Genomic DNA, 18,099 nt, shown 5'->3' on the forward strand with positions numbered 1-18,099 from the left:
GAACTTAATTATAAATTACCCATAATAATAATAATAATAATCTCTACTTGTAGCAATCTAATGTGCAAGATAAATTCGGCCAATTATATTCCTATTTCAATTCAGTTGCTTCCCTTTTTTTAAATTTATTTTTTTTCCTAATCCTAATTCAATTATGGATTCTAATCCTACTTGAATTTGGACTTCACCGTATATATATATACTCACTAGGATATATCATAATCTCCAGGATCGTTTGTCCGTAATCATGGGTGGCGAAAGAACCAGTATCAATGACATTCTGAGCGATGAGATATTGCTAGAAATCCTGCATCGGATTCCTTGCAAATCTGCCGTGCAGCGTAATATGCAAGCGTTGGTGCTCTCTACTTCCAATCCCTTATTTCCTTTGTCGCTTCCATGGCCACAACCAACATGATCTCCACCCAAGCGAGATTATTCTCAAACTCTATAAGCAGCAGATGCTCTTGATTCCCCCTCAATATCCTGGTTTCGAATTCTCTCTCAGTTTCCTCCCTAAAGATCACATGGTTGTGGGTTAGTGCAACCGCTTACTCTTGTGCACCACAGGTATATTTGATCAGGTCATATACTACATCTGCAATCCTATCACCAAGCAGTGGTCTACACTCCCTCCAGACCCTCGCCGCTATTATTTGGTTCCCGTTGGCTTTGTATGCAATCCTTACTACCAAATAGATAATAAGGGATGTGCCCACTATTGATTCGAACCTCAAGTACAAGGGGGTTCGTATTCCTGTCCGCATGGCAGCCAAGTGTGAGTTTGGAGTGGAGGTATTTTCATCTGAGATTGGACAATGGACAGATTCCGTATTGTCATCTCCAAAACCCATTTATTGGTCCACTCCGCTAACCAATGCTATAGTCTACAATGGATTGTTGCATTGGTTGACTAGAGGCAATGAGATTCTTGTTTATGATGTTTACAGTAACAGGGTTGTACTACTTATTGTCGCAAGGTATTTTGCGGTCCCCTGGACGAACACTCACCAAAGTGGGAAAGAGTGAAGAGTCGCCACTTTAATTTTGAGGGAAATTAAAGGAAACAATTTGTAAAAAAGGATAAATTAATAGAAACCACTTCGAAAACAAAGATTCTAAGTTCGGGGTCCATATACGAGCGGGGAAGGTGTTAGGCACCCCGCCTCATCCCTCTATGAGAGTAAACAGATTTAAAATTATGCTCTTCATAAATTAAAATCGAAAGTTAGGGGGGGTTAGAATGAAGATGTTACTCCTTTTGATAAAAGGGAATATTTAATTTTTTACTGTTTCGGGTTACCCAAATACACAAGTACATGAGACGACCCTTAGTGAGTGGGTGTTGCGCAGCGTTTTGGTTTAAGGGATTACTTTGCGTATCGTGTTGTTTGAATTTGAGAGAGTCCGGGTGGAAATCTCTCCCGATCTCTAGGGGTGATCTGTTTAAAGTTTGAGTAAGGAATCTCGGATAAGAACTCTCCTCCGATCTCCACATATTTATTAAAATTTTGATTGAGAATTAGATAAGAACTCTCCTCCGATCTCTTTGAGTTTGTAATTCTAGAGTTTTAATGAAAGATCTCAGATAAGAACTCTCCTAACTCTCCTCCGATCTCCACGTATTTATTAAAATTTTGATTGAGAATCGGATAAGAACTCTCCTCCGATCTCTTTAAATTTAATTTCAGAGTTTTAATGAAGGATTTCGGATAAGAACTCTCCTCCGATCTCCGCATATTTATTGAAATTTTGATTGAGAATCGGATAAGAACTCTCCTCCGATCTCTTTAAGCATTTATTAAGATTTTTGATTGAGAATCGGATAAGAACTCTCCTCCGATCTCTTTAAGCATTTATTAAGATTTTTTTGATTGAGAATCAGATAAGAACTCTCCTCCGATCTCCTGTTTTTGTTTGAATGAGGATCAGGTAAGGACTCTCCCCCGACCTCTTAAAATTTAATTACAATTACATATCATAAGAACCTTAGACTAAGGGTTCTGGCATCCGAAGACACCGGGACCCGAACGAGGCTTTCTCTTAGCCCATTGGTACCTTATAACTAAGGAAGGGATGCTAGACTGAATCTTTTTCGATCTCTTTTGTGATCGCCTTACCAGTACTTTTGGCAGGCGATGTCCGATCTCTTTCGCCTACTGGTCTGGGATCCGATCTTACCTCGATCCCCCACCATGCCAGGCTAACTCCTGAGCTTGTTTAATGGTTCGACTCCATGACTTTTCCTCCGATTTATTATCCAAACTTTTATTATTTTAAAGAAACTCTCGTATTAAGATACGACTATCAACCTTTATTAAACTACCTATACGTTACAAGTAACCAGAACACATATATTTGAAAGATAATAAGGCTAAGAACAAATAAATAACATGAACTGATGAAATGAAGGTAAACTCAAGAGAATAACTATCTACGCGGGGCTCTTTAACATAACATAAATTTAACGAGAATTACGAGCACGAAAACAAGGAAAATAAAAAGCGAGCACTTGATGAAGCAACGGTCTAAACACATACCTGTAGGGGATTGAACCTGTTGAGCTAACTATGGGGTCACGAATATTATAAAGCTGCATGCTAATAGCCTGGGGACTAATGCTTGCCTTGGAATAACGAATACCAAGTTAGAATGCAGTCGGACTGAAGTAACAGTAACCGGATTGGAATGAGACTGAGCTTGAAAAATAAAAAGTGGATATAGAGATGATGAAGACAAAACTGAAACTGAGGGATGGTATCACAGAGTAATGAACAAACTGAAAATGAAGAGTTTCAGTATCCAACACTCCTTCAATGGAAATACTTTAGAAAACTGATTTCTGAAGTTTTTCTATTTTGAAAGCTTAAAAATAGCAGAGTAGCAAAACTGAATCAAGTTTCAGAGCCTTTCCACTATAATCACCACCCTTTTTTTTGTTCGTCCCCTTCAACAGTTTTCATGCAGGTATTTATAGGGAACGGGTGTTCCCAATGAAGGGTCAGGATTTTCTTTGAGGGAAATGGAAGGTTTGGATTTTAAAGGACATGATCTGATACTTGAGAATTGAAGAGAATCAAAATGAATGGCTGAGATCCTATTCAGAATATTTGTCTTTTCTCTTTTCTAATCCAACGGCTCAAAATCTTCTTATCAAGGGAGATCTGAGGGCCGGGAATAAAAGGCGCCGGTCTTGTCGTCTTCTCTTTGATCCAAGGGCTCTGGGCTTGTCCTTACAAGTAAGATCAACGGTGGAGATCGAGATGTACAGGACTGTCATGACATATCCTGGCACCTGTCAGCAATGTGGGCGGTTCTGCAAATGAGGCGTGCGGTGGAGATTTGATCTCTCCTGCAACGCTTTAACTACCTCGGCTCTGATTATGATGATAGTTATTGGAAGTTGTCTTATCCTCTCTTTGCTTTCCGATCTCCCATTCCTTCCGATCTTTCTAATACGATCCTTTTCCGATCTCTCATGCCGGGCCCCTCTCCCGATCTCTCCCATTCCAGAATCTTCTCCTCTATCCGGGCTGATTCAGTCAAAGCATTTATTCCTTCGGTTACCGAGGCATCCGCTTCGATTTCCGCTAGTAATAAATGCTCAGACCCTCTCTATATATATGCCTTTCAACGGGGCCTCCTTCCGCATTTCATTTTCTCCTCTTTCCGCTTCTCCTGTTCTAGCTGCTCCGGCAACAATCCCGGCCGTGGTAGCTGCTTTTAATCTTTTTCCGACTGTTCACTTTGTTCATCGACTGAAAATTTACGACCCCGGTGATCAGAAAATCATGATGACCACCTCTGATGACAGTGAGAGAACCGGACTAATTTACCGATCCAGATCGAGAATATCGATCATGTCGATCTCGAGTTGGTCGACCGATATAATTGGCGAACCGATTTCGGGCGAGAAGACTGCTAATTTCCCTCTTATCATTGGTGACTGCCCTTCGAAGTTCACTTGGCTCCTCACCACATCGGGTGTCCCGACAGCGGCTCAGTTCTGAGCGATAACATTGACGATGACCTCTCCTATCACTATGAGAGTCATAATCACCCCATCTGAGCTGTACATCTGTCCGATATCGATGGCTGGTTTCCTGATCAAACACATCTTTTGATTCAGCCACGAGACTAGGCTTTGACATAGGTCTTTACTAGGTAGGATGTACCGCCGATCTCTAGAGATCGCCCAAATGATGTAATTCTGACCTTTAATGTAATCCGATCTCTTGAGATCGCCCAAATGATGTAATCTGACCTTTTATGTAATCCGATCTCTTGAGATCGCCCAAATGATGTAATCTGACCTTTTGGAAATGAAATTTTATTTTGACAATCATCATTTAATTATTATTACATTGGTTATTTTTCGATCTCTAATGTGTTTATCTGATCCGATTCCTAACTGAATAGCCCTTAGCCGATCTGTAAATCTAAACATCTACCTCAATCTGCCGATCTTTAACCAGTCGATCTTCCCCTTATTTATTTATGGAGTTTCTGGAATGTTCTTGCGACGTGTCAAAAAAGCTAGTGAATTCTGCTAACCGATGCACCGCTTGGGACACCGTGAGCATTGAATGCTCAGACGGGTATAAATAGGGGAAGGGTCAGCCAGTCGCTCCCTTATGTCATTTTCAGCCTCTCGCGAGCAATTCCAAAATTCTCTCATTTCTTCAAGTTCTTCCGACACCGATCACACTCCGGTAAGGGTTTTGATCTTTCTTTTAGTTAAACTTCTTCCATTTCTTTGAAAATGAGCGGCGCCGAAGGTTAGAGAGCGGTGAGCCCCCCTTCCGTCCATGTTTCGTGGTCATCGGACGAAGTTGAAGTGGTCGGACTAGTTGAGCGATCTGAACCTCCCACAACTTCTGCTTTAGTTCGTGGTCGAGCAGCTCAATCAAGACAGACATCTTCCTCTGGTAGAGAAAATCTCCCTGTGGATGAGTTACCATCGGTCCTCAAAGAAACCGATCTACAATCCATTAGTCAAGAATACAACCTTCGAACCGATTTCTTTGAGCTTAACAGATGCCATGGCGATCTCAGAGCCGATCACTCTTTTGAGGAAAATGACGTGATCATGGTGTACGAAGAGCAATTAAAAGCCGGGCTTCGATTTCCCCTTAACGACTTTTTCAGAGACGTCCTGAAATTTCACCATGTTTCGGTGACCCAAGTACATCTGAACTCATGGCGGATCTTGGTAGCCTTCAGAGGCCTCTGCCGAGCTAAGGGACTCGATCCCACAGCGAAGGTGTTCGCTGAGCTGCATAGACTCACTCGTCGAAAGGACGATGAGTACTGGTTCTTTCAAGCAAAACCGCACTGTGGGCTCTTTACCGATCTGCCCTCCTCACTGAAGAACTGGAAAAATCGCTTCTTCATGTTGAGGAGCAAGATTCCAAACGGATTCGAAGGTTTCCCCCGAAGCTGGCAATATCTGGTCTCGCCACTTCCAATGCATATCACCCTGAGCAGGGATGAGGGCACCATGGTAATGGAATTAAAGGATCAGGTGGCCACTCAGAAGTTCTCCTGCTTAGATGCGGTGATGGCCGAACTGCATCATTGGATGATGCAGCTGGTTACCAGCGAAGAGCGCGAGCTGCAGCTCTCTGACCTCGGCCCCGGTATTTTCTACATCTCTGATCTCTGGGCCTTAGCGAACTCACTGACTCTTTCCTTGTGCAGGTATGGCGAGCGGCGAAGCTTCTAAAGAGAGCCGAAAGCGTAAGAGGGAGGTCTCCAAGAAAGTGCGGGAGATGAAGCACGTCGAGGCATCACAGACTCCAAGGCATGATTCTGGAGAGGTGCCAGGAGGCTCATCCCGACCCTCGGGACAGCCGGTCCCTGAGATAGAGGTAGTCCGGTCTCCTCCTCGATAAGAAGAACTGCCACCTCCACCGGTTGCTTTAAGTGCGGAAGGGGGTCCTTCCCAACCTCCTACGAGGACCCTTTCCCGCGGCGCCCAGGTCCTCATTCACTCCTTGGAGAAGAACCGATCTGTACGGGAGAATCCAGGCTTGGCAAAGGTTCTGGGAGCTTCCATATGCCTCCAGGAGGATCAGCACAGGCTGACCCAGGGCAACCTCGATGATCTCCTGGCCCAGACTATGAGCTTGAGTGTGGAGAGCTTGGTGAACCAGCATATCATCAGGGAAAAGGCTCATCATTTGAGGCAGAAGATGCAGAAGGTGGGCCAGGAGGCAGTTTTCGCCCGAGCCCAACTTTCATCTTCCCGGGACTATATAGCTGAGATTGAGGGGCGGATGAAATTCTATGAGGATAAACTGGCCGAGTAGGCTCATGCTCTTAAAGAAGCTCGGGCGCTCCGAGCTGCTGATGTTGCTCGCCTCACTGAAGAACTTAGAGCGAAAGAAGAAGAGGCAGTGACGAGGGAGGCCGGTGCTTATGTGAACGCCCACGGGGACCTTTTGGCCGAGCTTAAGAGGCGTTATCCTGAGGAGGACTTTTCTTGGATGGTGGACCTGGCTCCCCAAGACGAAGAGGAGAGCGAGGAGGAAGCTGAGGGAGATAGAGAGGGTGAGCGAAATGTAGAACAGGCTGGGGGTGATCCTCCAGCCGAATGACTTGTATTTTATTTTGAAATGAAATGAAATTCTCTCTTTTGTTCAATAACTGGATGAGATCGGAAAGTATCTAAGTTGTACAAACGCCTGATTGTTTGAACATGTTAGATTATCAAACCTGAAAGCGATTATTAATCTAAGTATGAGAGGTCAGAAGAAGATGGTAATCATGAGATCGGCCTAAGCCGAGAACAGACAACGAACGGAACTTAAGATTATTAAAATTGGAAACCTGATTTGCACACTTAAGATCGGAAACACCATTAAGCCGGATTGAAACCTTAACTTTACTAAACGATTATCCACACTATTTATAAAAGGGAGGTCGCAAATAAGACTGGATGGCACGAAGACTTAATGTTGGTTTGATTTCATTTGATAAGAGATCGGAAATGTGATCGACTGGCAAGGCGACTCGATAATTGGTTTGAGAGATCGATAATGAAGACTTGGCGTTGGTTTGATCCCTTTGAAGAGAGATCGGTAATGAATTAAACGACATAGAGACTTAGTGTTGGGGATCGATTTCAAAGTCTATGATTTCGGGGATCGGCCAAAATATGGTGTTGATACTTATTGATAAACCAGAAGGCATACTAGATCCATGGTTACGATTGCATTGCCTTGGTTTGTGTCATGGCTCATTGCATATTTATGTAGTGTATCGCATGAATTTGCTGATTTGGCAACTCCAGGACTGTAACAAGTGGAGTTTGAAATGTCAGGTTAATCTTACTTTGCAACACAGCATTCTTCATGGCCGTCAATGGCTAAATCCATCTTACTGGTTCTCTGGACGCGTTATTGCTATCCATCCTTATGATCCCAACATCTTGTATATTGGTTTGTCTATGTCAACACACAGGGTTCTTTCTTGCAATTTGGCAACTAAAACCTCGAAATTATTTATGGTGTTTTTGTTTCCTTCTAACTATGGTTGCTTGTATCGATAGGAAGATGTATTTACGCTCGCGTGGTGGCCAACTCCTATACCTTCAATTTCACATATCAACTCCAAAAATTGAGTTTTTGGATATTTTCACTTCTTTATTTTGGAAGGATATACCTGCTACAGCGAAACAATCAACAATTAATTTCTCAAGTTTGGTGAGGAATGGAACTTGGTTTCGTATAATCGTTGTATGTTGATAGGATTTTATTTTGGTAACTTGTTCAGAGTGTATAAGTTTTACGTACAATGGTTGAATAAATTCATTTTTTGTTCTAACATATTGTAGGTTCCATTTGAAGAAGGAAACCTGGATTGTCAATTAAATACCTAGTCCTTGCTAATTACGAACCTTTCTTGGATCTGAAGAGAACTTTATTGAAAGCGTAGAGCAGAGCATCACAGTACAAAATATCCCCTGGCTAGCTAACAGAGCTTAAGCTAACCAAACCTCAAATTTTACAAAAAGAAACAGATATGAAAAGAGTATAAAACTGGGAGATGATTGTCACTTTAGCTTGAATGTTCTTAAGGGTATTGTCTTTGTTGTGAAAGATATGCTCGTAATGAATAAATAATCAGAATATAACATTCTATTTGGGAAGAGTTTTATAAGGTTCTAAAATCATAGATTTGCATTTGGGAGTCTCCATTGCCTTTGTTAGCTTACAGCAATTAGCATAATTATAGGAGATTTGTGTAACATAATTACAGCAATTAGCATGATTATAGGAGATTTGTGTAGCATAATTACAGCAATTATTATTCTTATCTAAATTAGCTCATATTCTCATGTATAAATAGATGTAATATCTCTGTAAATCAGACACAGACAAATACACAATCATTTCCTTCATTACTTGTATTCTTTCTTCTAACCTGGTATTAGAGCCGTAAAGCTTTTATTTCTAGTTTATGGGGGTCTCTCTTCTCTCTCTATAACTTGTTCTGGTTCATTCTTTCATTCCTGTTATTATACCATTTTTTTTTTCTCCTCATCTTGTTATCAATGGAGAAATGCGATATTTCAAAACCTATTGCAACAGTTCTAACTGGTTCCAACTATAATCTTTGGGTTCAAGGAATGAAAAGTTTTTGATAGGTCGCAAGCTTTGGCGTATTGTTACCGGAGATATCACTACGCCAACAAGAGAGAATGATGAAACTGATGCAAAATTTGTTGACTGTCTTGAGGATTGGGATAGTAAAAATCATCAGATCATCAACTAGTTTCGCAATACCTCTGTCTCGTCCATCCACATCCAATTTGCTAATTATGACTCTGCAAATGAAATTTGGGATTTTTTAGTTAATCGATATCAGACCACTGGACTTGCCCACTATTATCAGTTATGGACTACTCTTTATAATCTGAAACAAGAAGCAGGTCAATCTGTGAATGATTTTCTTGCTCAGGTCCAACCCATTTGGAATCAAATATCTCAGGCCAAAATCAGTGAAGATCATCTTCATCTCATTCAAGTTCTAATGGCTCTTCGATCAGAATATGAGGCCGTTCAAGCGTCCCTGCTATTTCGAAATCCACTTCCATCATTGGATACTGCTATTCAAAAGATTATTTTTGAAGAGACTCGTCTCAGTTTGGATAAAACTTCTCAATTTGAAACTGCTCTTGCAACTACTCGATCCTCACATCAGAAATCTGGCAATCAACTCTGTAAGAATTGTAATCAAATTGGTCATACTTTTGCATATTGTCCTACTATAGAATGCAAATACTGTCATGGTTACAGTCATATTCTTGAACATTATCCCACACGCCCTCCAAGACCAAAAGGATTCAAGAATGTCTCAAAGCCTGGATCTTCCTCTTTCACTGCTGTTGCTGCTACTAAGGGTTCTACTGCCATCACCATGAGTGATCTTGAGGCACTATTCAAACAGGTTATCTCTTCTAATTCTCCTGCTGCCATGTCTGCCACTCCGGGTAATTCTTATTGGCTTTTTGACTTTGCATGTTATAATCATATGACCACTAATCTTAAATTCTTGTCTTCTGCAAAACCTGTATCTTCCTTACCACCAATCTATACTGCAAATGGTACTAAAATGAATATCACACATACTGGTCATGCGTCTACCTCAAATCTTCATCTCCCTGACACCTATTATATCCCTAATTTGGCACTCAATCTTATTTCTGTTGGTCAGTTGTGTGAAAAAGGACTAAATGTTATTTTTTCTCCCCATGGTGTCCAAGTACAGGATCCACAAACGGGACAGATTCTTGGGGAGGGTCGCAGAGTGGGTCGATTATTTGAGCTTGCATCTTTACATCTTCCTCAAAGATTTGTGTCTGCAGCTATAATCCCTAATTCCTCCATTCACCAATGGCATCTTCGTCTTGGTCATGCTTCTGCCAGTAAAATTCAACCTTTAATTTCTCATGGATTATTAGGATCTACTAAGTTTGAGTCATTTAATTGTTTAAATTGTCAGCTTGCAAAACAACCTGCTTTATCTTTTTCTCATAATAATACTACTTCAGACACTCTTTTTGGTTTAATTCATTCTGACATTTGGGGTCCTTCTCCTATTTCTTCAATAAATGGTTTTTGTTATTTTGTGATATTTATTGATGATTATTCTCGGTTTACTTGAATGTATTTTTTGAAACATCGATCTGAGTTATCACAAATTTACATCACATTTGCAAAAATGATTAAAACTCAGTTCTCTTATGACATTAAAATTCTCCAAGCAGACAATGCCATGGAATATCGTGATTCTTCTTTACTTCAGTTTCTTAGTCAACAAGGCACCGTTGTTCAATGTTCTTGTCCTCACACCTCTCAATAGAATGGGTGAGCCGAACACAAGCATCGCCATATTCTTGATTCTGTACGTACTCTTCTTCTTTCTGCCTCATGTCCAGAAAAATTTTGGGGAGAAACAGCTCTTCATGTTGTTTATATTATTGACCATCTTCCTACCTTGGTTCTTCATAATTTATCTCATTTTGAAAAGTTGTTTGGACAACCTCCTGACTATTCCATCCTTAAACCTTTTGGATGTGTTTCTTTTGTTCTTTTACAACCTCATGAACATACCAAATTAGAACCCTGTGCTCGTCTATGTTGTTTTCTTGGTTATGGCATTGAACACAAAGGGTATCGTTGTTGGGATCCTGTTTCTAATAAGTTACGCATCTCTCATCATGTTATCTTTTGGGACAATACTATGTTCTCTTCTCTTTCCAAATTTCATCACTCTATCAATACTGACTCTCTATTTTTCACTGACTCCTCCAAAGAGCTGTTTCCAAGTCCTGATCTAGGTGATTGTGATGTGCTCAATATTAGCTCAACTACACCTGCCCCTGTTGAATCGGCACTAGTTGTTGATCCAATACCTGCACCTGCATCTCCTCCTAGCATTACTCTTCGTCGTTCTACCCGTATAAGAGAAACTCCTCATTATCTTTCTGATTTTCACTGTTACTCTACTATTGCAACCCTTCATGAGCCTCGTTCTTATCGTGAGGCAAGTACTGACCCTCTTTGGCAGCAAACTATGACTGACCAACTTCAGGCTTTAGAGAAAACTCATACTTGGGATTTAGTTGATCTTCTACCAAACAAGACCCCTATAGGTTGCAAATGGATTTACAAAATCAAGACCCGTTCTGATGGAACTATTGAACGCTACAAAGCTCGCTTAGTAGCCAAAGGGTATACTCAAGAGTATGGTATCGACTATGAAGAAACTTTTTCTCCAGTGGCCCGATTAACATCTATTCGCAGTCTCTTAGCTATTGCTGCAGTTCGTAAATGGAAACTTTTCCAGATGGATGTCAAAAATATTTTTCTTCATGGTGATTTAACAGAAGAGATTTATATGCATCCTCCTCCTGGTTATCATTCTCCTCATAAGGTTTGCAAACTTCGGCGAGCCTTATATGGATTAAAACAAGCTCCCAGGGCCTGGTTTGCCAAATTTAGTTCCACTCTTGCTCAACTTGGTTTTCTCTCTAGTCCACATGATTCTGCATTATTCACTCGCCGAACTGACAGTGGTATTGTTCTTCTGTTGCTTTATGTTGATGATATGATAATAACAGGAGATGATTCATCTGGTATTTCAGAGTTACAATATTATCTAAATCAGTATTTTGAAATGAAAGACCTAGGTTCTCTCAGCTATTTTTTGTGTCTTGAAGTTTCTCAAAATTCTGATGGCTATTATCTATCTCAAGCCAAGTATGCATCTGACTTACTTTCTCGAGTAGGCATCACTGATAGCAAAACAGTATCAACCCCGATGGAGCTCAATTGCAAACTTACACCTCTTGATGGCACTCCTCTTGATGATCCTACTTTATATCGACAGCTTGTCGGGAGTCTTGTTTATCTCACAGTTACTCGACCTGATATTTCATATGCTGTTCATCTGGTCAGCCAGTTTATGTCTGCTCCTCGCTCAACTCATTTCTCTGCAGTACTTCGAATCCTTCGTTATATCAAAGGCACTCTTTTTCATGGTTTGCACTTTTCCGCTACCTCCTCCCTACTATTATCTGGCTACTCTGATGCTGATTGGGCTGGTGATCTGATAGATCATCACTCTACAATTGGTTATTGTTTCTTCTTGGGTAATTCTCTTATCTCTTAGCGTAGCAAAAAGCAAACTGTTATTGCACGTTCTAGCACAGAATCTGAATATCGTGCTTTTGCTAATGCTACATCTGAATTACTTTGGTTACGGTGGTTATTAACTGATTTGGGTGTCACTCATTCTTCCGCCACAATGCTTCATTGCGATAATAGAAGTGCCATATAGATTTCTTATAATGATGTATTTCATAAGCGTACCAAATATATCGAAATTGATTGTCATTTTGTACGTCATCATGTTACTCATGGCACCATATGTTTGATTCTTGTCTCCTCTGTCAGCCAAACCGCTGATATATTCACCAAAACGCATCCTCCCGCTCATTTTCAGGATCTCTTAAGCAAACTCAATGTCACACCCTACTCCTCGTAAGATGTAACATGTTCCCATAGTATACCTAATGAATTACCGTACTTCACCTACCGGTAACCCATTAAATATACTACAAGAGATTTTAAAATAATTTTCGTTCATTTTGGAATTGGTGGGTTAAATTTGTTTCAAATATTAAAAACCTTTATTTAAAGTCCAAACATAAATCAAATTTTTGGATATTTAAGATTTCCACAATTTTTACAAAAATTTCGGCAGAGTGCCGTCTGTATTTTGAGAAAACAGTTCTTCAAAACCTGAAAATAAAAACACTCCCAATATTTTTCTCAATCACAACTTCATTTGCAACCACCAAATTTCAAATCAACAACAATGGCAACACTTCAACTCAAAATCCAAATTTCAAATCAAAAATTAATAACTCAAAATATTTCATAAACTCATGCACATTGCATATTAAATATTTAATTTACATTCACTATTAAATTTACAAACACAAAATCTCAAGAATAATATTATTACAGTTTTATCTGTACAACTGCTCAAACTACAGAGATACATATGCATACCATCATATTTACATCAAACTAAACTACCAGGGTATAGACAATACTCGTACAGAAATTCTTCAACCATTCTCCTCTCTGACTGTAGCAGCTCACTCTACTGCTATGTCCTTTTCTCTATCTGCGATAGCAAGTTAAAGCTATCGCTGAGTATATAAATACTCAGTGGTGCACAATAAAGAATAACATGTATAATATAAGACATTTATGAACAAATCATCATTCAAAAATCTCATTTCATAATTTCTTTCTCAAATTGCATTTCACAAATTTTTTCTCAAATCACATTTATAACAAATCATAATTTTCAAAACTTAATATAGCACAACTTGATCAAACAATTTAATAAACATAGTATTGCCAAATAATAACACAACTTAGGCCATGACACAAAATTTCCGAACATGCCGTGTGTACATCACGACAAGGCAAACACCCCCACTAATCGAAATCAATGAGGGAGGTGGCTAGCTAGCTAATGAGTACTCATCCAAACTCGCCCCTCAGACTGGGAAGCCAGAGAGGGAGGAAATTGATCAAATATCAAACTCACCCCACAAGTGGATGAGGAACATATTAATATTGCCATGCTAAGTGTGAATTAAAACGATTTAAAAATATGATGTTCAATTATAATCGATGCAACAATTAAACCAGCTTCATTTCAAATCTCCATTTTCAAAGTAGGCAACACACAAATTCTCAAATAAAATTTCCAAAGCCATAACTAAATTCAAAACCATATTGTTCAAATATTCTTTACAAATCAATAAATAATTTTCATTTCAAATTTCCATTGTAAAATAGGCAACACAAAATTTTCAAAATTCACAATGAACAAAACACATTCACAATGTATAACAAATCAATTTCGATTATGAAAACTATAATTTAAAAATTTTTGTGCACAAACCTGATGCGAGGCGCTTATCGGCCTTGATTCGATTCCTCGGGTCCTTTTCCGGTGTTCTTTTCCACTGAAACACATAGTTTCACAATGTTTCAGTATCATAACTTACCATAAATCCAATAATTAATTCATAAATACTTAATTCTAGCCCAAATATGCTTAAACTAACGTTCTTAGAAATTTTCATTTCGGGGTTACTATTCACTACACTATTCAAGTTAAATTGTTGACTTTCTAAGGCTTAATAGGTATGGGAATTCCAACTTCACCCACATACCACATTTTGGTCACCAAACTTGTTGGTTTTGGTCATTTTCTCAAAACTTAGGTCATTTTGGCATAATTGGCAATTTTCAGTTTTGGTGCTCCGAAGTTACACTGTTCCATTGGTCAATCTACTGTTGGAATTTGGCAAAACTTCCTTCATAGAAAATGTTCCTTATTGTCTTAAGTGTATTCTCATTTTTGGATCACCCCAATCGGAGTTTTGTAGCTCAAGTTATAGCCAAAATACAATTACTGTTCACGTGCACTGTTCATGCTGAGATTTTGATTCTAGCAGATTTTTGGTCCAATTTTGTTCAGTAATTTGATCAAGTTAAGTTCATAATTTGGTCTAACTTTCTTCATATGAAATGTTCTACTATGTCTTAGGTTTCCATCGGTTCAAGAATCACCTAAATCAGAGTTTTCTAGAGAGAGTTATAGCCATTGGAACTTTACTGCTCAATGGCAATTCTGCAGAGTTGCAGGTTCAATAACTCAACTTTGCTCAATAATTTGACTAGGTTAATGGCATAATTTGGGGTGATGTTCTTCATGAAAGTTTTAGATCTATATCTTATCTAATTTCTGGTAAAATTTCAGGTCAATTTGACCTGTCTAGCTCGAATTATGACTAAATGAACAATTACTATTCATTTGGTCAATTTGGTGCAGTGGCAGCCTGCTCTCATTTCACTTTGGTCAATTGGTTCACTAAGTTTTGGTCAGTTTTTGGGCATGTTTCCTTAATGAAAATTGTGCCCTTTTATGTCTATTTTCATCCTCAATTGGTGGCATATCAATTGGGCTTGTAAAATTCCCGTTTTGGTCCTTCAAAGTAGGTTTGGTCATGCTGCCAGCAGCATGACCATTTGCCCTACGAATTGGACTTCCATTCCAATAATTCCCACACATCTCCTTTGGTCATTATTGACCATTTTTCAGCTCACAATAGGTCAAAGTCATCATTTATGCATTTCTCCAAAATTTGTCTCAAAACCCTAGGTCCAAAACCCTAACTCACTTAATTTGTTACATTTTACTAATTCTAAACATCTCAATCTTACTACTTCATTCAAACAAACTTGCCTAACATATTGAATTCAATCAAAACTCAAACATATGCATAGTAACCCTAGTTGGCCAAATTTTCAGTTTGGTCCTTCACAAATGTTTTCTTTTCATTTTAACTATATTTCTAGGTTAATTAAGCTATAAACATAACTAAATCAACTAACAATTCAAGTTTAGTTTACTAACCTTGTGTGCAGAATTTCTTCTCCCTTTTCTTCAAATTTTTCTTCTTTCTTTTCCTTGAATCTTCTTTCCTAGTTGCCCAAACAAAGTCTTGTTATGGTAGGACAATTTTCTATGGTTGGATTTTGGGTTCTTCAAGCTCAAAAATGAGCTTTCATGGTGGTTTTGGTGTGGGAGAGAGAGAGTGACGTTTTGTTGAAGAAGACTTGTGTTTTATTTTTTTTTTTCTTTTCTTTTCTTTTATATTTATCCCTTTTTGAAGACCAAAAATCCCAAATTAATAAAATAAATTAATTAATCATTTATGACATCATGCATGATGTCATCACCTTTGACTTTTCCATCTTTTTTCTTTTTTTTTTTCTATTTATTTTTTTCTATTAGTTCTTTAATTTAATTCTCGATTCCGAAATTTTCTTTTCTCTGATTTTATTTGACAATTAGGTCAGGAGTCAGCTCTCGGGGTCAATTGACCAAATTGCCCCTTGCCGGTTCATCCCGGTTTGCAAATAATCCAATATTTCTTCCGGCTCCCTGACCTAATTATTTGATTAACTTAACAGTTCTTTTTCATGATTTTCTCTTTTCCACTGTGTTCATAAGGGTCCTAAGGACCGCAGCGTCACTTTTTACAGTTCGAAATTTGAGTTTAAAATGACTTCGCAGTCATTCCCGAGACGGTCACCCATTGTTGTGACTCTCGGCTCGTTTAACTTCTTATGTTCTGTTTTTCTTGTTTATACTTAACTAATTGAACATTACTAATTATTTGTGTTTATGGTTTCTCTAGTTGTCTTAAGTGTGATCCTAATCCCCTTAATTGTCCGGACCGACTCCGGTCACCGGAATAGTGAAATATACCTAGCTATACAAATAGGGGTGTTACAATTCTTCCCCCCTTAAAATAATTTCGTCCTCGAAATTGTATCCACTATCTGTCCTCAAATAGTCATTCATGTTGTTTTCTCATGTTTTTCTCATATTCTACATAACTTTATAATCTGAATAATGGTCCATAGCACTTTAACCAACGCTATTTACTCATCGATTGCTCATCTCGTGTGCCAAGTTTCTTATGAGCCTTTGTCATAAGCTAGATTCAAATTCATTTCAATTTTAAAGGTAAGCAAATCTTTTCTGTGTGCTAGTGGATCCACTCTTTCTAGGACCTCGTACGATCCTATGGGTGAGAACTAAATTTTTACTCTTTTCTTATCAAATCTCTTGATCATTTGATGCAACCTTCAGTTTAGCTTAGAATATTTTAGTCTTTTCTTGCTGTTATTTTAGCAATTATTTTCTTTTGTAGTCTTTTCTTTCTTGGCCATAGGTCCATAACCATTATCTTACCATCTCCATTTATGACCAAGGCCTATGTGCCATTTTGCACTATCTTGTTTGCTTTGGTTTAACTTATTTCTTTCTTGATAAAATAGTTCGAGATATCGTCACGTGTCTTAAGTAAGTTGCTTGCCTTGGTGGCAATTCCTCATCTAGTATTTTTCTCATTTCTTACTGTTCTATTTATTTCTTTCTTTTTATCGATATTCTATAGCTTATTTTACACTAATGTGTAATCATTATTTTCTTTTGTACTTAACTATAACCTTGCAATATTCTAACTTTAGAGTTTTAAATCCCAGGTTAGGATTTTCAAACTCCTTTCCAATAAGAAAACTTTATCTTATCATAATTGTACCAAAATAGATGCCGTTTGCAACTATTCTTATTCTTGTGTACTATTGGGTAGTACGTAGCTCTACACAATAATTCCCAAGTCAGTACTGTAATCTACAGCTTACAGCACAAACATCAAGAATATTGCATAGTTACTACGATACATCCCAATAGAACAAACTTCCCTATATCTTATTTCTTTTAAATTCACTAATATCTTGAACTTATTTTGATTATGGTATCCACTGACATCTATCAGCAGTAATACCCTTACCCGCATCTAAGGTAGCTATATTACTATAACTTACTTTTAAGTTCTCTTAACTTACCTAATTAGGCTTACTAATTAACTTTACAAATTATTGTGTACTAGCAAATACTTTTCACTGACAAACTCTTCCAAAATTAATTTTAAAAATACTAGTCACTAATATATCAAAATTGATTGATTTTTTTTTTCAACACATATACATATCTTAGTTAAAAATCGAGGAAATACCAGCAACCATGTCAGAAGTCTCATCCTCATTCCTCTATCGCATAGTGTATACTCTCACTGGAGCATTACCTTGTCCTGGTTGATTTACAATATTCTGACTTCCAAGCATATTACCCCTACCTCTGCCTCCGCCTCTACCAACTGCTAGTGAACTCTTTGGGGTAGAAACTTGAGCTGATCCTTTTGACGTGGTAAATGATCCATAACGGCGTGGACTTACGCAATCGTTAGCAAAATGACCAGTCCCTCCACAATTGAAACATGCTCCTATAGCTCTATAACATACTCCACTATGTGGTTTACCACAAGTCTCACAAAGTAGATCCGACAGCGTTTTTCTGCGCCTCTGTTGAGTTTGCTGATCGGATTGGGGTGGTTTCTATCCAGAAGATCCACCTCTACCTGATTTG

The sequence above is a fragment of the Hevea brasiliensis genome, chromosome 13 (genome assembly GCF_030052815.1).
Source record: "Hevea brasiliensis isolate MT/VB/25A 57/8 chromosome 13, ASM3005281v1, whole genome shotgun sequence".
NCBI classification, from domain to species: Eukaryota; Viridiplantae; Streptophyta; class Magnoliopsida; order Malpighiales; family Euphorbiaceae; genus Hevea; species Hevea brasiliensis.